At 43.9% G+C, this 13,065-nt stretch overlaps 1 protein-coding gene across 5 annotated transcripts in view; it reads left to right on the top strand.

The window, feature by feature from the left end:
• The window catches only part of ATP2B4 (ATPase plasma membrane Ca2+ transporting 4), a 588,558-nt gene that overhangs the window by 92,636 nt on the left and 482,857 nt on the right, over positions 1 to 13,065 (top strand). The gene's annotated exons all lie outside the window — the stretch shown is intronic.

Raw genomic sequence — 13,065 nt, 5'->3', positions numbered from 1 at the left:
CTCTTGCGAGACATTTAGTTATCCGAAGGGGGCTAATGCTCATCATTGGTTGGATTCACCGCCTCTTGTTTGGTCATCTAGTGCTAACTTCACTCCCTCTTTATCTGTTTCTCCCTTTCCTGGAGCGCTACCGAGTGCTGCTCTCTTCGTGAATGCCCTCTCGCTGCTCGCGCTCACCGGCCCGGGCTCCTCTTTCCTTCATCTTGCAGTGAGTGCTCACCACGAGTGCCGGTGGTTCTAGTTGGTCTTCGCACTGCTGCCTCTCCGTGCTGTCGCCTCCCCGTGCTTGTTCCCTTTGGTTTCTCACTGTTTTCCATTCTTTGTTTGCTCCTACATGTGCCATCGGCCGTTTCCCGATGGCCATGCCCCACGCCCTTGCTTTCACCCACTTCCCTCACACGTTGTTTACTAGCAAAATAAACTTTTTCAAATTCTAGAAAGCAATCTGCTTTTTTCAGGAGCTCAAATTTAGAGAAGCATAACAAACATTCTAAAACTGTAGGTGTGCGTTGCCTATTGCTTATGTAATTTCATATTTTATGAATCTTCATAGGATGTACTTTGTATAGCATAGCTCATGGGCATCCCTGCCCTGTTAGAAATATGGGCATAGCCTCAATCCTGTTACATTTGTCTAGAGTGGCCTGCTTAACACTGATGTGCAAGCATGTAACTCTCAGAGGCTTACAGAACACTTGTTAGTCTGAGATATATCATCTGGTTTTAGAAAGTGGGATACATTTTGTCCAATGTGTGTATATGAATCAAATCGTATCAGGTAGTGTGAAGAAACAATATGCTTTGGCAAAGCCAATAGGCAGCAAGCTCTGTTGACTTCATTTTTTTTACCATGTTGTATAGCAGTGCCGCTGCTGTGCAGTGTGGCTGAAAGCTTAAAAAATGCATGAACATGGCCAGCGCTTGCTGCCTCATAGTGTTTTATTATTATTATTTTTAATACTTTCAATCGTGCTACAAGGCAAAACATACTAAGCAAAACGCATGGAAAAGCCAAATAGCTCCACCATTCTGCTTTGTAAATGTTATTTTTCTTTAAAAAAAAAAAACACTGAACAAGCAAAATGGTAAAGCTGTTTTGCTTTACAGCCCGGCTGTGGTGCAGCATAGTTGAAAGTAAAAAAAAAAAAGCCACAAAAATCACTATGACGTGGCCAGCATTGACCTTGCCTACCACTTTTTGCCAATACTTAACAAAGAGTTATGGTGAGCATGGGGTTCAGAAACCAGGTACTGAGTGAAAATATATTCAGGTAGCCACACTGCAGGGCTGTCGTGAATACTGATCTCTACATGCAGTATCTATTGGGGTGGACCTCTTCATGTCCACGTGATTCTAGCACTCGGGGATCAAGGACAGTTAACACACCAGCAATTCCCAAATATCAGATACACAGCGAAGATCCATTATATCAGGAATTGGCCAGCATACAATGAAGTAAGATGTAATGGTCAGGTGTGGAGCCGAACAGTTATTTAAAAGGACACTTTCAGGATATCCAAGGTAGTCTGCCGGGATGGGACGGAGTAAGAAACCTGAAAATTAGTGCAGCTAGATGAAATCTGAAGGATATTTTGAAGGGTGTCCAGCAAAAACGGTACCCAGAAAAGTTACAGTAGACTGCCGAGTGAATTAAGGTGCAAGTCCAGACTCTGTAATGAAGGTTACATTACTGCTTGGAAGAAAGTCATCAGACGCTCAAATCAAGATAAACAAGCACTAGCAAAACCACAGCTCTGCTACTAGCTTCGTCAGTGCTTACATTGTATTGCCATGTTTTTTTGCAAAATGTTGTTGCTTTGGAAGCTGCCAGGTTCTTATCATTTTTTTTTTTTAAAGAAAAGCTAAAAGCAATTGTACAGGGAGTGCAGAATTATTAGGCAAGTTGTATTTTTGAGGATTAATTTTATTATTGAACAACAACCATGTTCTCAATGAACCCAAAAAACTCATTAATATCAAAGCTGAATATTTTTGGAAGTAGTTTTTAGTTTGTTTTTAGTTTTAGCTATGTTAGGGGGATATCTGTGTGTGCAGGTGACTATTACTGTGCATAATTATTAGGCAACTTAACAAAAAAAATATATATACCCATTTCAATTATTTATTATTACCAGTGAAACCAATATAACATCTCAACATTCACAAATATACATTTCTGACATTCAAAAACAAAACAAAAACAAATCAGTGACCAATATAGCCACCTTTCTTTGCAAGGACACTCAAAAGCCTGCCATCCATGGATTCTGTCAGTGTTTTGATCTGTTCACCATCAACAATGCGTGCAGCAGCAACCACAGCCTCCCAGACACTGTTCAGAGAGGTGTACTGTTTTCCCTCCTTGTAAATCTCACATTTGATGATGGACCACAGGTTCTCAATGGGGTTCAGATCAGGTGAACAAGGAGGCCATGTCATTAGATTTCCTTCTTTTATACCCTTTCTTGCCAGCCACGCTGTGGAGTACTTGGACGCGTGTGATGGAGCATTGCCCTGCATGAAAATCATGTTTTTCTTGAAGGATGCAGACTTCTTCCTGTACCACTGCTTGAAGAAGGTGTCTTCCAGGAACTGGCAGTAGGACTGGGAGTTGAGCTTGACTCCATCCTCAACCCGAAAAGGCCCCACAAGCTCATCTTTGATGATACCAGCCCAAACCAGTACTCCACCTCCACCTTGCTGGCGTCTGAGTCGGACTGGAGCTCTCTGCCCTTTACCAATCCAGCCACGGGCCCATCCATCTGGCCCATCAAGACTCACTCTCATTTCATCAGTCCATAAAACCTTAGAAAAATCAGTCTTGAGATATTTCTTGACCCAGTCTTGACGTTTCAGCTTGTGTGTCTTGTTCAGTGGTGGTCGTCTTTCAGCCTTTCTTACCTTGGCCATGTCTCTGAGTATTGCACACCTTGTGCTTTTGGGCACTCCAGTGATGTTGCAGCTCTGAAATAGGGCCAAACTGGTGGCAAGTGGCATCGTGGCAGCTGCACGCTTGACTTTTCTCAGTTCATGGGCAGTTATTTTGCGCCTTGGTTTTTCCACACGCTTCTTGCGACCCTGTTGACTATTTTGAATGAAACGCTTGATTGTTCGATGATCACGCTTCAGAAGCTTTGCAATTTTAAGAGTGCTGCATCCCTCTGCAAGATATCTCACTATTTTTGACTTTTCTGAGCCTGTCAAGTCCTTCTTTTGACCCATTTTGCCAAAGGAAAGGAAGTTGCCTAATAATTATGCACACCTGATATAGGGTGTTGATGTCATTAGACCACACCCCTTCTCATTACAGAGATGTACATCACCTAATATGCTTAATTGGTAGTAGGCTTTCGAGCCTATACAGCTTGGAGTAAGACAACATGCATAAAGAGGATGATGTGGTCAAAATACTCATTTGCCTAATAATTCTGCACTCCCTGTATATGTTTCTCTTACAAAGCATACATTTCCATAATTGTCCCTACAGTTGAAGGGGACTAGTTTGAGTCTGGATGTAATCCTTGTGAAAAGGCAGGGTGCTCTCACTCACAGTGAAGTTAGCCAAGCGTTGACGTGTGTTGCCCCATTACCCCATGTTTTATGCTGTTTTGGGCAGAAGAAAAATATGAATGACTCAATAAAAGTACACTAGATGAACAAACCTAAAAAATCAAGAGTACAGTTAGTGTGCTAAAACATCTATAGTTCCTGACAAACATGCACATGAAAAATAAATCTGGAAACTAAGTAACAAAACTGTCCTTACAGAAAGAAGCTTTGTAGACAAGAGTTGCCAGCTGCAACAAAATTGTAAGTTATATTTGTTGAAGCTGGTGTCCACTGAAAGCTGAATTTCATAGCCGGCTATTAGTGTGCATTTGCATGGAGGGTTGTGCGAGCTGAAACGCGTAGTACAACCAGTGTGCAGTTTCGCCCCACCTGTAAATTCTGAAAAAAACTATTGTGTAATAATGCACAGGCACACCTGCTTCACTGCGGCGAGCGTGCACATTATGTTTTGTCGACACTCTAATCAATTAAGAAGTTCGAGGAGTAGGATTGGGGCTGTCTCAGTCTTCATAAGACTTAGGGGGTTATTCTAACTTTGGAGGAGTGTTAATCCGTCCCAAAAGTGACGGTAAAGTGACGGATATACCACCAGCCGTATTACGAGTTCCATAGGATATAATGGACTCGTAGTACGGCTGGTGGTAAATCCGTCACTTTTCCGTCACTTTTGGGACGGATTAACACCTCCTCCAAAGTTAGAATAACCCCCTTAGTCTAGTGTTTTTAAATGAAAGCTACAAAACACAAGAATTCAAATCAAAAATATAAGGGTGCATAAAAAAATTAATGTCATTACAAAAGGCAAAACGTAGTTAGTTTAATCATGGGGAATCGGCAATTAAACAATCAATCAATATTAATCAAAATGTGCAAGAAGATTACAATAAGGTCAATCTCTAAAGCAAATAACAGCCAGTACCAAGGTTAACCTAATCAAGAGAATCAACATAGTCTGCCTCCAAAGAGTGCACCGAAGTGATAGGCACCACAAAAGCAACACACACAGAATGGTAAGACAGGGTTGGACTAATAATGTTGCAAGACACAGACCAGTTAAAATTCAGATTCACTATATACACAATGACATTCGTCAAGAAACATCAACTTTACTGCATATTAATGAATGAGGGGTGCATAAGAAATGAAGGACATGGCATGGCATTTATGTAATACAGAAATACAATAGACTGTTCAGCTAATGAATGGTCCCCAGGAAGAAAACAAGCAAAGGACCTTGGATGTTACAAAGACAAAAACATCCTGAGCATGGCTTTCTCCCGAGAAAAGCTTTATAATACAATTTATTAATACAATTAACATCACTAAGAAAAAGGCTCCTATTTTGCTGATTTTCTGAAATTGAAAAGCCCTCTGAGAAACAAGTGCACATGTAGAATACTCAATCACATACAATAAAAGTGTAGTTTCTTTCTGCAAAATGTGAATGAATGTCAGTGCAAGCTGTTTGAGGCTTATTCATGCTGGCTTTAGCACATCTAAATTAAACAGCAGGTTGGGCTGTGATACATCATTCTTGAAATAGGAGACACAAGTCAAAGCCACCCACCTGTCAATTGATGAGGAGAAGCACCTTGACTTCTCAAAGAACCAACTTTTAGAGCCTTTAGCTAGTGCTGTCTCTTCCTCTACTTCAGTCTCACAGTTCCAAAGGACATGCTTCAGGAAGATAATAAAGACTAAGGAGCCAAGGACCTTTGATATAGACTTCTTTGTACCTGAGTACTGCCGTTGCAATGGATGGCAGTGGTCTAAAATGTGCATAGCCACCACCCCTTTGTTAGTCTGTGTCCCAGAGCTTCTGGGGAGATGGGAATACTCTGCTTGGGTTACACAGTTTGTCTCTGCCTCCAAGAGTGTTTATGGAAGGAAAAATAGGGATGGACTTGTCACATGCTGAACCTGTACAGCATAACAAACCCTTACGTTCAAGAGTTCAACATACTTACTTTAATTTTTATTCTATTCAGTTTGATGGAAGATTGTTGACCTCCTTGGAGGATTGTAATTGTATTTATATAGCCCTTAATACCCCTGACAAGGCGTTAAAATGCTTTTCGGCGAGTAGCACGTTTCTCGGAACCTAAAAGGGTTAGTAGTGGATTAGTATAGGGAAATATGAGTAAAGTATTAGTATTGGTATATGGAGGTATGATTTAATTTGAGCGGAGGACATGCGAGTCTGTTAGCTGGATTGACTAGAATAATGGAGGGAGGGAAGAATCCAGAAGTGTTAATTGGGAGATCATATTAGTAAGATGAGGTTTGGGATGAGTACAGGAGAGATGCAGGGAAGAGTCTGTAGAAAGGGATTAGGCAGATCATCGTAGTAAAATGAGGTTTGAGATGTGTCAAAGGAGAGATACATGAGGCTGAATTTAGTAGGGTTGTTTGGGAGATCATAGTAGTAAACTGAGATTTGGGGTGAACCTGGATGGGTAGAGGAGGGAAGGGTTATTTTTGAGATCATAGTAAAAGAATGGATTTGGGATGAGCCAGAGAGTGGAGATAGAGGATCGATTCATAGAGGTGTAGGGCAATGGTGAGGCATGGTAAAGCTGAAGCTGAATCTTTATACAGTTTGCCAAGTTTAGAACACCATTCTTGTGATCCTCAGGGTGTGAGATGGGATGGACCGTCCATATAACAGTCATTACATTTTCAAGTATCGAAAGATCCAACTCTAGCCAATATTCCGGATCACTCCAGCCCCCATGCACCCAATCAATAATGACCAGGAGTTGAGAAGCCCAGTAATAAATCCTAACACCCGCCACCCCCAGCGTGCCATCCTAGACTGAAGGATGGCACCTGTCCAGGCTAAAACGCTGGGGGAAGCTCTTCCAAAGGAAGCAGCCAATCAGGGCCGCCACCCTCGTGATGTAGGGATGTAACTGGGAAATTCTACAGCACATATATAAAATGTGGAAGCACCATCATTTTCACGAGAGCTGCCCTTCCCAATATGTTTAACAGGAGTTTGGACCAATTGTGAAGGTCAGCTTTTGTCCTTTGTAGAAGAGGGAGGAGTTTGACTGTGAATACGTTTTAGCATTGCAGAGATAAGGACCCGTAGGTCCTTAAAGCATAAACTACAAATAGGGATATTTGTCTGCCAGGTGATGGTGTGATGGCTGCCTTCACTGCGATCAAGAGAGATTTTCTCCAGTTGGCACAAAGTCCAAAGGCCTCTTCATACATCTTCAGGATTTCCAGAAGCTTAGGCCTGAGGCCTGGGGACTGGAGAGGAAGAAGAGCATATCCTCAGCGGATAGTACAATGTTGTCCCCCAGTTATCCTCCCCAATTCCATACCTGTACCTGGGCATCACAACAGATTATTCTGGCCAAAGGCTCAATTGCGAGAACGAAGAGGAGAAGGGATAGTGGGCATCCCTGCCTGGTTCCCTCCTGATTGGAAAGGTGGATGAAAACATCCTGTTTATGAGGATTTGAATCACTTCCTACACTGGAGGACTTTATTCAAATGGGACCAGTCGATTGGGTTGAAGGCCTTTTGGAAGTCTGCAAATGAGTGCCAAGGAGTTATGTATGTCCTTAGCCCGGGTGAGTTCAGGGTTAACACGTCGGATGCAATGCCAGGTACTCCGATTAGTCGTAAAGCCACTTTGGTCAGGGTGTAGGAGAGTCTCCAGGACTCCTGGTAGCCTATTTGCCAGTGCCTTAGCAAAGACTTTTCTGTCTTTCTCTCTGCAGTCTGTCTGTCTCTTTCTAGAGTCGAACTGTAGTTTCTTGCAGCATGGACACTGAGTGCTTACTAACCTGGCCCCTACCTCCGGAGCATCCCCTCTGCTGCTAAAACCTGTGGTGCAGTTCTTGGGCATCACTCCCCAGTCCAATCGCTCTCTTAACTATTAAAGTATAGAGTCCTGTGGTGAGGGTAGCCATTGTTGTGCTACCATCCTACAGCGTATTTGCCCCCCACACCATGGAGAGCGATCATTCTTTATTATTGCCCAGTGTATGTGACAGTGCAGGCTGTTCTTGGGAATCACTTAGTATTCCAGTCGCTATCTTTCCAGGGAAGGTGTTGGCTTGCATGAGGGGAGTCTGTGTTTGGGCTACCATCCTGTATTCCAGCCTATAGGCAACCATCGTTCCTACTTTTCAGGCCGTGTGGTGATGCTGCTGTTACTCAGCATACTTTCTTCGAGTCGCTGTCTACCTCAGTGGAGCTGTGCTGCATTGTGGGGACACTCCGTAAGGCACTGCCATACTATGACTCTTCGCCAGCTGCCCTCCCCTCTGTGACTCAGACACCAGATGCAAAGGTGAAATTCTTGAGCTGGAGGACACCGTTGTTTCATTTTTGTTCACTTCTTTTCTGCTTCAATTTCCCCCTTTCTATATCTCACCACCAGAGACCACCAAGGGGACAATTTTCTGTGCCTTAGAGCAGAAACCTGGGCTACAGTGGCAAAGGATGGATATCAAGAGAACTCCATTGATTTGTCTTCTGTGAAAGTAACTTCCCTGACCTCCTTATAGGGAGACTGGTTAGTGGGAGCCTCATATGTGTGGGAGCATGACCGCTTAGAGTGAGTTTCACTGACTTTCTCACAGGTATCATCATTGCGTTTTTGTTGTTTTTCATTAGCAGGCCAGGCTGTCGACCTGTCCCATTTCAGCACCCCCTCTTCTGCACTCCTGATGTACTTGCAATGTATGTATTTTGAGAGATTTCACTGGACATCCCTTCCTGGCACACCTTTGATATTGGTAGTTGGGCCAGTGACCATCTACACAGAACTACATAAGAAGTAGGCTCTGCTTGCCAATAATTTCAAGACGAATGGCTTGATTGTTCCATGTGGATTTGGCAAGTGACATACTGGATGTGGACCTGTGCAGTGATAGTCTTGGCCCAGCTAGACCATGTAATTTCCTGGACTTTAACTTGCTTCCCCAACATGTCTGTCTACTCCGAGCATTCCTCCGTGTGAAGAGGACTCCAGGCTCAGCCCAACAGCCATTCAGAGATTCTACAGCTGCCTAAGAAGCTAGACCATCAAACCCTGGTTGAAAGCTAACCAACCATGAATCGAGTAAATGCAAGCAACTCCGGTTTTGATTGTCTTTGGACCTGCTTTGTCTGCACCAAAAGTTGCTTTTCCCACCTCACTGTTGACATCCTGAGACAGTAGCCCTTATTCTGTCATATAATGCACTGTAGGTCTTTCCTTACCACCACGCAGCTACCTTAGCCAAGCTGACGTCAAACCATGCCTTCTAACCCGCTACTCTCTTGCCGAGTGTGTGTGTTTTAGGCATACATCCATTCACCCAGTCAGTCTATGCAGAAGTTTAGGGACTGCAAGCCATTGTCCTGCGCTGGTATTCACTAAGTTGATGCGCCTCTGTTAATTGTCCTATGTAACACCTACGTAGGAAAAGGGATGAGATGCTAATCAGTACTTAAAAGCGAAAGCAAGTCTCTAATGTTACTGATTTGAGATGTGACCCGGTTGTCTTCTGTTGGGCTCCGTACAATAACCACAAGGTGCTGCTAGACCCATTACAAGTAATTAAACAATGTAACACTTTTGTGTGAAACCTGCATGAACCAGTGGCATCCCTCGAGCCCTGCAAGATCTTGACAGCAACAGACATTGAGGTGCGGGGCAATTTCCGATGTCTGAAATCCGGTGAAAGCTTTAAAAGTGCTTTTTTAACCAGTGCTACATCTCGAGGTTCTCTCTCATTCATTGTTGTGAGGTGAGTTTCCACAAAATACGCAGAGCACACTGTAATGGACAAAGCTCTGCCACAACAGAATATTTAGATTTTAATAGATTTGATTTTTCATTGATTGATAATTTGCTTGAATGTTAATTCAATCTATTGCTTTTTAAACATTCCAAATAATGATGTAATCCAGTGCTGCAGAGCATTAGTGATTTAAATGTTACAGGCCACCCGTGTCCGCGTGACTTTAAAAGACTAACTGTAGGCCTTGTCTGGCTGTAGCCTGTTTCAGACAAACCATCTCAAAGATAGACAGTTTGACATGGCGAAGGGATTACTTTCCAAATACACAACTACCACCACAAAATTTTACATCCAAAGCTTTCAGTTATTAATCAAATGGCAGCTGATTTAACCATCAGTTTTTCTTGCAAGAATGTTCCGACGTTAAAACACACTTTTAATGATAAAGAAATATTAGTGCCTTTTAATAGATTATCATGTTATTAGTGAGGTCAAAGTGCTGTCCCTTCAGGCTTAGTGGTCCATGGATTTCTGCATTTTCTCTTAAACTGAAAGCAATGCCCGAGACTGTTTCTATTCATTAATTTTCCTATGGACACTTCTCTCATTGTTCCAGCTCCAACGTATAAAGAAGACGGTGTTGCGCCTTCATTAGGTAGTGCTTCATGAGACCGAGCAATGGGGAACAGCACAGCGGCCCGAGGCAGCCGCCCTCCATGTTAGGCTCTGTAGGACAGGCAAACCTGGACAGGGGATGTCTACAGTTTACCAGCGACAGAAACGGAATGCATTTCCAGCACTAAGCATTTAGCTATCATCCCAGTAACTGCAGTCATAATGTATCAACTTCTCCAAAACTACTGTGTCGCGAATTTTTATTACCTAGTGACGTTTGTTTATTAGGATTTCTATATAGCTCTTACAAGGGAGACCTAGGGTGTCAGAGCGCTTCACGTAGGCTACTGGAGAGGTAAGAAAATGAGGGCAGTACGATTATGTATTACAAACTATAACGAAGTCTACATAAGAGATACTGTGGCGTTGCCCTCATGGTGGTTTCAAGCTATGCTGCCTCTTTGTATTATTTGAAGTTTTCACATCGCAGGTAAAAGGTCAAGAGCTTGCATTGATTGTATTATTCTCCTTTTATTTATCTGCTCTGGAAGGAGCGTGCATTATTAGTCATTAATGCGTATTTTTCAGATTACCTCAGAGTTACATCATCTGATGCAAACGTTAGGTCTGCGCCCTCGTATATGGTAATGGAATTAGTGTGGAGAAAACGTGGTCGACGTATAAAAATCATTAAAATTCGTGCAGCTGTGTCTAGCCCAGTGTTTTAACCCCACAGCCGGAAAGCCGGAAGGGAGGTTGTGAGTCAGGAGAGATCAGCCTCATGTGCTGCTGACATTTAATGTGACCCTGCCATTCCGTGCTGTGTCCCCCGATATCTCAGTGACGTCGCTGGGAGTGATTTTTTTTAAAAAAGTTTTGGGGGAGGTTGGGGGGGCACGGCATGCAGGACTCGTCGGGCTACTTGCAAAGGCTACTCAAACACACACACCTGTGTGTATCATATGTGCGCATGTGTATAGAAAGACGTACGTACGTGGTTGCTTAAAATGTTTACATCTGACTTTAAAACACCCACAGAGTCAAAGGCAAACATTTTAAGCAAACACTGCTTTACAGTGAAACATAGTTGGACGTCGCACCATGGCAGTCACAGTAATTTGTCGTTTTGCCTTCCCTGACACCTCATGGTACATTGAGCAACTGTGGAGGAGGGGCACAACTTTAGAGGAGACCGGACAAATAATGCTTGGCACGGGGCCCATCTGCCCCCTCTAGAAACGCCAGTAGGCTATTTCACGTGGGACCACGGCTCTACGTAATGCAGCTGGGTGTTAACATCTAGCATCGATATTCCGTGCCGTGTGACATTCTGTGCCCCCTCCTCTTCCGCCCCACTGTGGCTGCATTGCGGCCTCCCAGGGCCCGAGTCTCCCTGACTCAGTGCAACCCATGACTGGGCGTGCCGGGGCGGCAGCAGCTATTCTGGGCAGGAAGTGACAGAGGAGGAATCCCCCACCCCGTGGAATGTGTGTGGGTAAATATAGTGCTGTCTGCCATGGGCAGGCTTCTCTGTACTTTACATGCACCAGGCACACGTTATTCAAACGAATCAAAGCCTGCATGCTTCCTGCTGAGGAACACACAGTGCGTAGTTCTTCTTATTTTGTTGAAATTTGGACACATTTGGTATTCTTAGGGCATTGTGGCACACTGTGGTTGGGTTGCAGCAGGCAAGTCTAATCCTACTGTTCTTCCCAGTGTTTTTTAAATTTTTTATTTGGCTTTATGGTTCAGGTGGGGCTGTATCTTAAGTGATCACGAAACAAAGTTTAAGAATTGGTACTGAGATGGACTTAGGATAGCCATACAAGCGTATGTTTTGGAGGGTATTTTTCAAAATGTTTGCTTTCTTATACACTAGCTTACAATTGAAAGGCACAAATGCAGCAAAATCAAATTGTTAATAACAAATATTCTACTATTCTATGTTCTTAAAAGACTCCCAATAAAAATGGTACTTCACTTGTGTGGGTATGCATTGTGTCTTAGACACAAAACGGTCCAAAATGCAACATGTATGCAGTGCATTTTTCCTCCAAAAATTGACCTCCTTTTTCCAATGTGGGTAACTCTAACATGTGGACCCTATTGCAGCTGGCACCTAAGGAAACCAAGCCACCCTGTACATTTTTGAAAACTAGACACCTAGGAGTATCCAGGGTTAACTGACTTACGTGGTTCTCACCACTTTTTTTTTTTAACCCAGAATCCCTTGCAAGCCTCAGACTGTGACAAAAACAATTTTTTTTCATACTTCTGTGATGGAAGGTCCTAGAAACTGTGGGGAGCCACAGTCCTTCTTCCACTCGGCACCCCCCCAAGTCTCCCGGTAAAAATGGTACTGCACTTGTGTGGGTAGGCCAATGCCTGAAAGAACGGATGAAACCAAAGGCAATGGGAGCCCTTGCGTGTGGAGACTCCTATTGACCTCGGTTGGATCCGTTCCTGTCGTTGGCGCTAGGCCCAGCCACACAAGTGGGGCAGTGTTTTTATCGGCACAAGTGGGCAATGCTGAGTGGTAGGAACTTTGTGAATTCCTGCATATTCTGGAAGCTTCCCTCAGAAGTGTACGGGAAATGCGTGACTTCAGTCAAAGTTTTGCAGGGTATTGTGGGTAAGAAAATGATGCAGAGTGCCTTTGAAGCACACCCCTCTGGATTTCCCCAGAAGTCTACTTTTCAGAAGTGACTGGGTCTGGAAGGTTTTTCCCGGTGGCAGCGTACCCAAGCCCAAAAAGTGCAGCCGTTCACCATTGCAAGTTGGGAGTTAGTTAAGCACTGCTGGCCCATGTGTGACGACAACATCCCAAAAAAGTCAAATCTCCGTTTGTTTGCCATGGGGATGAGATGCTTTAGTAAGCAGGAGGAGGGTGGGTGGGAAGCTGGGGGTGCAGAAAGGCTGTGCCCATTTTGGGGGTTAGGGGCATTGCCATTCCCATTCTGAGCAGCTTCCACACCTAATAGTCCCTGGTGCCTAATAGGCTTTCTGCTCCCCTGGGCAGTGGGGAGTGGGTGGGGTAGATTGGGGGCTATTGCTCAAATCTGCCTCCCAAGGGGGGCAGAAAGACTGGCCCATTTTTTTGAAGGGGGGCATTGGCATGCCCCTTCTAGG

The sequence above is a fragment of the Pleurodeles waltl genome, chromosome 6 (assembly GCF_031143425.1).
Source record: "Pleurodeles waltl isolate 20211129_DDA chromosome 6, aPleWal1.hap1.20221129, whole genome shotgun sequence".
Classification (NCBI taxonomy): Eukaryota; Metazoa; Chordata; class Amphibia; order Caudata; family Salamandridae; genus Pleurodeles; species Pleurodeles waltl.
The sequence above is the reverse complement of the archived record's forward strand: the minus strand, read 5'-3'. Positions and strand labels throughout refer to the sequence as shown.